The sequence below is a fragment of the Toxotes jaculatrix genome, chromosome 7 (assembly GCF_017976425.1).
Source record: "Toxotes jaculatrix isolate fToxJac2 chromosome 7, fToxJac2.pri, whole genome shotgun sequence".
Taxonomy (NCBI): domain Eukaryota; kingdom Metazoa; phylum Chordata; class Actinopteri; family Toxotidae; genus Toxotes; species Toxotes jaculatrix.
In genome coordinates, this window is record NC_054400.1 from 495,001 (window position 1) to 503,871 (window position 8,871).

The 8,871-nt window shown below is 45.9% G+C and overlaps 1 protein-coding gene and 1 non-coding gene across 3 annotated transcripts in view; both read right to left on the reverse strand.

The window, feature by feature from the left end:
• Positions 1 to 1,309, reverse strand: part of kazald3 (Kazal-type serine peptidase inhibitor domain 3) — a 5,615-nt gene extending 4,306 nt beyond the window's left edge. Inside the window, exons 1-3 of one of the 2 annotated variants that reach the window (XM_041042020.1) lie at positions 1,075 to 1,309; positions 844 to 899; positions 1 to 180 (exon numbers count right to left, since the gene is read on the reverse strand). The exon at positions 1 to 180 is cut by the window's left edge and continues 692 nt beyond it. The gene's annotated coding sequence lies outside the window, so the exon portion shown is untranslated. Of the gene's footprint in view, positions 181 to 843; positions 900 to 992 lie in introns of both variants that reach the window. The other variant, XM_041042021.1, reaches the window with a different exon arrangement.
• A 2,296-nt stretch (positions 1,310 to 3,605) lies between these two features.
• trnal-caa lies at positions 3,606 to 3,678 on the reverse strand. Its single transcript has one exon. It is a non-coding gene; the product is annotated as a tRNA-Leu (tRNA).
• Between the last annotated feature and the right edge of the window lie 5,193 nt (positions 3,679 to 8,871).

An 8,871-nucleotide genomic window follows, 5' to 3' on the forward strand; every position in this document is an offset into this window, starting at 1 on the left:
GGTCCGAAACTCCGGAAAACACCGGAAAACTCCGGGAAACACCGAGGAAAGGAGGGAAAGTTCGATCAAAGCAAACCCTCCGTGTGCGTCCTCTGACCCGGACCCGCTCTCAGACCGTCTGAGGTTTAAACAGCTGAGCCGCTCGCGCTGCTACACCGCACGCAGACGGGCACGAGACAACTGCCAAAATAAAACACCACACATCCGGTCAAATCCTTCACAATAAAACCCTGCTCAAGTCTGACGCACACGGGCGATCCCTCTGTCAGCTGGACTGTTAGCTTAGTGTAAATAAAGTTATCTCAGAGGAGAAAACAGGCTTGCTAACTGTCAGCTGACGTCCCCATGTCTCCGTGTCTCTATACAACCGACACAAAGCTAACACACCACAGCTGCATCCTCCATTTTGGACTCACACGCCACCTCTGTCTGTGAAGAGCCTCAGTGAAGAAGACTTAGACTGAACTTTAAGTCCAACATTTTCACTGAGCTCAGCTAAAGGCTGTGCTCATTGATTAGTACCAGTACATCCTGACAGACGAGGCTGGATCAGACTGCCATGGGCCCCGATCAGGCCCCTGGAGGCCCCGTTAAAACAACAGTTAGCTAAGAGGAGCCGACCATCCTCCATCTTATGTCCCTTCTTTGTAAACCCTGTCAAATTCCAGTTTTAAGATCTGAACTGTTTCGGTTTATATTTAGCTTGTTTGTTATAAAGTTGTATTTCATCACAGGGAGCTGTAAGGCTGTAACCAACAGCTGCTTTAATAATTATTTAATAATCCATCATTCTGTGGATTAAATGTCATGAAATAGTGAAAAACAACATAACATTTAAAAAACCTGAGAGCTGTTGAGTTGTCCCTGCGGAGGTTAGCCAGGCCCTGCTAACAACACGGCTTTTAGGGCAAAGTCAGACAGAGAAGTGACATCAGTTCATCATTTTAGCTGTCTGACGTTTCTCCGTATTAATCTGCAGCGCTTACATTTACCTCAATGTAGGGAGAATATTTCGCTTTTTAGCTTTTATTTTGAAGGCACAGAGTTTTTATTTCCGGTCTTGTTGTGTCTCACCTGACGGTTTTTAACGTGTGCTCCGCGCGCAGCAGCGGCAGCTGTAGGGCTCGCGCTCCCTTCCCCCCTGCAGACCTGACAGCTGTTACACTCATCAACATGCAGATAATGTGTGGAAAGGTTCCCAGGGTCCTCCCGGTGGTTTCAGGGTTCCTACAGGAACCTCCTGAGGTTTCCATGTTATAAGGATGTTTATGGCTCTGAAAAGGGGCTCAGAGAACCTACAAATCTTTCAAAGAGAGAGAGCCGTAAGGGGTTTATCTGTGGTATGCTTCAGGGCTGCTACAGAGAACCTTCAGAGTTTTTCATGAAAGGATGGAGGTTCTTGACCAGGTTCTGAGCAACCTTATGGGATTTAAGTGTTTTATCTGTCTTTTTTAGAGCATTTTGGGTTGTGTTAAAGTGTTACAGAGGCCAAAGGGTTCCTTGAATGGGTTTCTTTTTTCTCTGTGAGGATGTTCGAGGAGTTCTTGAAGGGGTTTCTGTGAGTGTTGAAACAGAACTTGAAAAGGTTCCATGGATTCTTGAGGATTTTGTTGACTAAGGTTCCAGAGGTCTGTGAAGGATTCCAGGAACCCTAAAATGCACATGGCGTCAGTTTGGCGGGGGTCACCCAGGCTGAACCGCAGGGTCCTTGCTGCTGAGCCTGGGTGACCCTGTGTGTGGGCGTGGGAGGCCATGTTTAAAGCTTCACTGCTTCACGGCGCTCGTCTGTGGGACAGGAATAGAGCTGTAATGGAAGGTTTGTGGCCCCTGGTGTGACGCTCCAGTCTGCGCTCTCTGCTTTTCCCTCATGGATCTAACAACATGTCTGCTGCACACACACACACACACACACACACACACGCACACACACACACACACACACACACTGTAACACAGTTATTGCTGTTGAGTTTTTCTCTTCTTTGTGTGTTTGAACGAGTCTGAACTGGCTCTCAGGTGAACCTGGTCTTTACCTGTGCAGGTTAACAGCAGCTCTGATTCCCCTGAACATATATTACAGTCCAAACAGGACACAGAAGCATGTACTTAACTTTAGCTGTTCTCTGCTCCAAGACTTTCATTAACTGTAAAGTGTGTGTGTGTGTGTGTGTGTGTGTGTGTGTGTGTGCGACGTTTGGGAAACAGTAAACTGTGAATAAAAAGCAGGTTTAACTCTGTATCAGCTCATTCATTCCTCCTGCTTTTATTTCTGTCATCATTCTCCAAATGTTTTGCCGTGAAATTCAACACTTTCTCCATCACAGTGAAACAGAGTCAGGATTCATTCAGCTGGTTCAGTCTGTGACCCACAGGCAGCAGCTCACCACTGACACGAATGTGAAACTTGTTTACAGGTCAAATAAAAGTAAAGTAAAGCAGGAAAACAGCTTCATCAGCAGCTGAAACCTCGTGTGTGTCAGAGAAAGAAAATGAAACGAAGTTTGAATCAAAAACCTGCAGTTTGAAAGATGTGACCGTGCAGGCAGGGAGGCTCTGATGCATTATGGGAAAAATCAGGAGGTCTGCACCTCTGCTGCTCAGATCAGTGTCACTCAACAAAACTATTTCAGAATCTGCAGCTGTGTTCTTCTGAAAGTGGAAAAATGACTGATATGAAAATATTTTGGTTTTAAAACATGAACCTGTTGATTTGATGATTTTTAAAGATCAGGAGCAAAGTATTCTACAGTCTGAACCAGCTGAGCCTTCATCTGGACCAGGTCAGACCAGTTCCAGGCGGTCCTGAGGTGAGTGGCACCATCACCAGCGTCTCTACGGGATCACGGCTTCGCCTCCCCCGTCCTCTGCCTCCTCCCTCGGCGGGGAGCAGATGTGGGAGATGAACAGACAGTGGTAGTTCCACATCAGCAGCAGCAGCATCAGCAGCAGACTGCAGAGGACCAGGACCACCAGCAGGGGGAGACGACGAGACACCGGGGTGGAGGGGGGAACACCGCCGCTGACAGGGAGAGGAAGAGGAGGGGGAGGCAGAGGAGGAGAGGAGCAGTGATGGAGCCACAGACAGAAGCGTTTGAGTCCCGATGGTTTGAGTTCAGATCCGTTTGGAAATGAAGACATGGTCCTGGAGAGACTGTGAGTCTGCAGGTAGGAGGTCCTGGAAATCCTGGAGGTGCCTGGTGTCTCACGTGGTCCTCGGTTGGTCTGTGAAGATGAAAAACAGAAACGTGACTGAAGGTGAAAGTCAGAAACTTCAGAAACAATTTTCTCAGCTGAAAGGAGAAACGCTGCAACGTGAAAACACCCCGCTGCAATAAAAGCCTTGAATTCAAAAAGCTCTGATGTCAAAGTACAGAGGAGCAAAACCTTCACCTTCAAGGACCCGGAACGTCCTCAGGTACCCTGAACCCTCTCAAAACCTTAAAACTAAACTTTACGTGTGTGTGCAGGAAGTGTTGGATCATGTAATGTCATCTTCTGCCGCTTATCTGGGTCCAGGCCCAGGTTGCGGGGGCAGCCCGCCCAATTCACAATGCACCGAAGGCTTATGGCACCTCCACAGGTGGTGAGTCCATGATAGGTGGTGCCACCCGGAGTGGGATTCAAACCCACGACCCTGAGAGGTTGAGTCTCATGCTCTACCAACTGAGCTAACCAGGCAGCAGTGTTGGATCAATGCTTTGTTATTTCGCTCCTCATTAATCTGCTGATTAGTTTCTTCACTAATCAATTCATCCTTCTGTTTCAGTGAACAGTAAAAAACAATCGTCCAAACTGAGAAAAGAAAGGAAGACAGAGAACGGGAGACAGAGATGGCTGCCCTCTGTCCTGCCTGACCGAGTGTCTGCACAGGTAACCAGGTGACAGGTAACCACACCCATCATCAATCAATCATCAATCATCCACACACATTCATCAGCGATGCAAACCAGAGTCAGTCACATGTTCAGACACCACCTGTTTGTTCATCATCCACCTGCAGAGACTGCAGCATCAGGAAACCGGTTCTGATTCTGTTCAGACCCTCACAGCACCTGGTTCAGGTCAGGGACGGATCCTGATCTGGTTTAGTGCAGAAAAAGCTCGATCTGTTTGTTTACACTGAACCTGAACCTCGGAGGAGACTCTGGATGTGGACCTGGTCCGATGTGGATGGAGCGAGGTTTCATTTGTCTTTTAATTTAAACTCTGCAGATGAACCATTTAAAACCAGTTAAAACCAGTTTGCGCTGCAGTTTGTGACTCATCCTGCTGAAATCACCTGAAAACGCCTCAGCTGTCCTGGGTTTGGTTCTGCTCTGTGTTGGTTCTGCTCTGTGTTCTGCTCTGTGTTCTGCTCTGTGTTCTGCTTTGTGTTGGTTCTGCTCTGTGTTCTGCTCTGTGTTCTGCTCTGTGTTGGTTCTGCTCTGGGTTCTGCTCTGGGTTCTGCTCTGGGTTCTGCTCTGTGTTGGTTCTACTCTGTGTTGGTTCTGCTCTGTGTTCTGCTCTGTGTTGGTTCTGCTCTGTGTTCTGCTCTGTGTTCTGCTCTGTGTTCTGCTCTGTGTTGGTTCTGCTCTGTGTTCTGCTCTGTGTTCTGCTCTGGGTTCTGCTCTGTGTTGGTTCTACTCTGTGTTGGTTCTGCTCTGTGTTCTGCTCTGTGTTCTGCTCTGTGTTGGTTCTGCTCTGTGTTCTGCTCTGGGTTCTGCTCTGTGTTGGTTCTACTCTGTGTTGGTTCTGCTCTGTGTTCTGCTCTGGGTTCTGCTCTGTGTTGGTTCTGCTCTGTGTTCTGCTCTGGGTTCTGCTCTGTGTTGGTTCTGCTCTGTGTTCTGCTCTGTGTAGGTTCTGCTCTGTGTTCTGCTCTGTGTTGGTTCTGCTCTTTGGTTAAACCATCTTGGTCCAGCTGGAGCTGGGTGGGGGGCGGGAGGAGGAGCTGAATGATGGATTCAGAACCATTTCATGTGCTCTCCTCCCTCCTCCTCCTTCACTTCATCATCAGCTCTAAAAATACCATGTGGTTACCACGGCAACAGGCTGAAAGGCTTCAGTGTTACCGTGACGACCACAGAGAGGAGGAAGGAGGACAGGAAGCTGAAACTGCTGCCGGCTCCGTGTTAACATCTCCACCCGAGCGATGACACATAAGTTACATGTGAGGAGTCTGTTGTTTATTTACATCACATCAGTCAGAACTGACTGCAGCCTAATAAACAACAACAACAACAATGGAAACACTGTCCACTGAAAGCAGGTGTGTTCTCCACACACTTTCATTAGAGGAACCTGACGCAACCAACAGTGCAGGCCATAAATATTGGGACAGTTCCACATGCTGTGTTGTTCAGGCTCTGACTGAAATAAAGTCTTGGGTTCTGCATTAAAGTCCCAGATCTCAGCTTTCACCCGAGCGTGTTTACATCAGGATGAAGCTGTCAGGACCCTGGTGGTCCTCATGTCATTTACTGTGTCCTCACTTTTACCCTAAACCAGAGGAGGAGTCTCTGAAGGCTCTGAGGACACGTGTCTCTGGTACCACAGTCCAGATGAGAGAGGATTTGAGCTGAAGAGTCTTGGCTGCCTTCAGTCACCAGCTCGAGCAGAGCTCATCAGGCAGGCCTTCTGTTTAGCCCTGGGTTTTGTCTCTCAGGTAGCCTGCAGCCTGATACACTTCACGTGTTACATAAACTGGATAACGGACTCAGAGGGCTCCGCCTCGCTCTAATGAAAAACATAACATGAATCAGCATTTTTTATTTACGCCTCAGGTTCTCCTGAACGTCAACACCAACAACAAACTGATGGAAGTGATCAGAGAGTAAACCTGGATCAGACTCACCCAGCTGCTCTGCTTCCTGGGTATCCTTTCCTTCTTCTTCTGTGGTGGGGAACAAACACCTGAGGCTTCTTCTTGTTTTTTTTTACTGATCAATAATCAATCAGTGAGCAGAAAGCCGCTCCTCAGTGCTGATATGAGCATTTTTATTGATCCCACTAATCAGACACTGGCACGTATTGGTTAACTGGTTAAAAGGTTACCCAGTTAACTGGCTCAGTGATCTGTCCAGCAGCGGTGCAGGTGGATGGAAGGACGGAGGCGTCCTGTCCTCTATCATGTCATTAGTCAGGTGGACGGGGGGTGGGGCCGGAGTGGAGGGACCTTCAGACTGAGAGTCAACAACAGTCTGCAGAGACTGAAACACACAATGATCATCTGCTGCCAGGACACGAGTCTCCCCCATCACCTCCCACCACACCCCCCACATCTCCCCCATCACCTCCCACCACACCCCCCCGCATCTCCCCCATCACAACCCCCAGACTCAGACTCTGTGATCGGGGAACCAGGAAGTTCTCCCCAAGAAAGCTAGAAAATTACAGACTTTCAAAATAAACAGTTGCTGCTGGAAGCAGCAGAGTCCTCTCCACTCAATGGTTGTGTTATTGTTGTATTTTTGCTTTTTCATCTGTGTGTGTCTGTGTAATTTATTTCTTGATGTGTTTTGTTCTTCGTGAGATGAAGGATGAACATTAACGTGTTTGTCTCTGTGGGAAACGCTGCAGTCAGTCGATACCTGACGGTTCTGCTGAACTCTCTGCTGAACTCTGATCACACGGTTGTGAAACTTCAAACAGACGGAAAAGTCAAACTTTAACATGACGTTTGAATCCACCTGATTTAAACCTGGAAACAGGTTAGAAGGACATTTTCAATAAGATGAGTCTGTCTCTGAGGTTTATCTGCACCTTTACTCCTTCATTTAGTTTTAATAACAATTAAAACAACAAAAATGATGATTAATCTTATTTCTCTATAAGGATGAAAATAGAAACTAAATGTAAGGTGAAGGTAAAGAGGAGAAACTTTTTCTAAATTTCTTGATAAATTTTTTTTTTGACAAAACTGAAACTTTAAGGAAAAATTGTGAAAACTTTCAGCTGTTACCGAATCACACAGTTTTTAAATAAACATGTTTAAACGCGTCCTTTAAGCCCTGGACTCTGGGACGCTCCACGTTTTTAAGTTGTGTGTTTCTAATTTTTTGAATCCATGAAGGAAAACTTTTCAGTTTAAAAGTTAATTTTAAATCTATTAAAACAAAACAAAGCTAAAGTCAGAGCAGAAAACCAGTTAAACCAGTTCAACTCATGTTAACTCATGTTAAATATTCATTTATTACTGGAAACGTATATTTGAACAGATTCAGCTGAACATTTACTGGATTGAATTCATTTTAAATGTGACACATGAGCCTTCGGTGAATTTCCTTCATTTTCTGTTACTTTCTGGAAAAATCACAAAAATACGTTTTTTGTTTTTGAAACTCACACTAAGTTAAAAGTGACAAACTGATTATTAAGAACAGAAACAACAGGAAATGAAAACGAGTCCGAGTCTTTATGTTTGGTGAGAAACAGCAGAAGCTCCGAGTCGAGCGGCTACATGTGTCAGAGAAAAACAAAACAAACCTGTGCAGCTCATGTCAAACCGCGCAGAGGTCAGAGGTCAAGCATTCACATTCCCAGACAAAGTGCTGCACAGAGGAAGGAAGGAGGGAAACTTCTTCTTCTACAGTTTCAGTCTTTACGAGACAGGAAGCGAAAATAAAACATCACGTCTGTAGAGAAACAAACGTCAGACCTCAGATCAGTGTCCACAGATTCAACACAAACAGCAGAGACGACTCCATCTTCATCATCATCATCTTTAACAAACCAAAGAAATAGTTAAAAAAATAAAAGAAAATGACGTTAGAGAAACTGACATGGTTGTTGAACGTGTGAGCTGCAGCGACTCAGAGCCACGCTGAGAGGATCGGATCCTGGTTCACATCTGTTTCAAACCACATTCTCATTTCAGCTGAAGTCAATCAATAAATATCTGAAGCAAAATGAATCTATTTCTAACATTATACATGTGATAATACATCTGAACAGTAACACTGAAAGTCTTCTAGGGACTCTGGATGTGAACCTGGTCTCTGGTGTCCCAGTCCTGATCTTCGTACGTCCTCCACACAGTCTTCGTGTCCATCACAGTGAACCAACAGGTGCTGGTTCACTGTGACGGACACGAAGTGTGAGAACGTTTAAAACAACACGACGACGATCATGTCGATGAACTGTGATGGACTGAGCTGCTTCCTGGACGCAGACGTCACGTGAGCGTCTGTGTGTCTCTGCATCGTCCCAGAGTGTGGACGCTGTCTCTAAGAAGACTCCATATCTGAACCCACTGATTAAAAGGCGGAGGTTTACAGCGAGTTCATGCAGCAACTCAGCTCTAACGTCAGCGTCCACAGGTGCAGGTGTGAAGACAAAGAACCGAACGTCACTGAGAACGATGAAGAGGCCGAGTGATGGAGCTGTCAAAGCCCTGACCCTCAGCACCGAACCCTCCCTGCTGTTTTTTACTTTCAGAGGACGTGTTGTTTTTTTCCTGCTTTCAGCTGAAGCCTGGACTCGCTTCACAAATGAAGAATTTAGCACGAGGCCTGTGAAAGCTGTATAAAGTGATGCTTTGTTGTAAATGAAACTCGCACGTGTGTCAGCACTGACAGCAGTGTGACAGTACACACCTCTAAACAAACATGTCATGGTTCCAGCTTCTCAGATGAAGAAGTGAACTGAATTATCTCAGAGGCTGCAAACAATCAATCGCTGGATCATTAAATGATCAGAAGATTAATGACGATAATTAACTGCAGTTCTATACACAACAGTTTAAAACATGAGTAATAATGTGATGAAATCATTTTACAGTTTATTATTCTGTGAAGTTCTTTTACTTTTAATTCATTTTCCTGATTCTACCTTCACTGGACTGTCACCATCTTACAGTGCAGTATTCATGCTTTTATTCAAGTCCTTTCACCACTA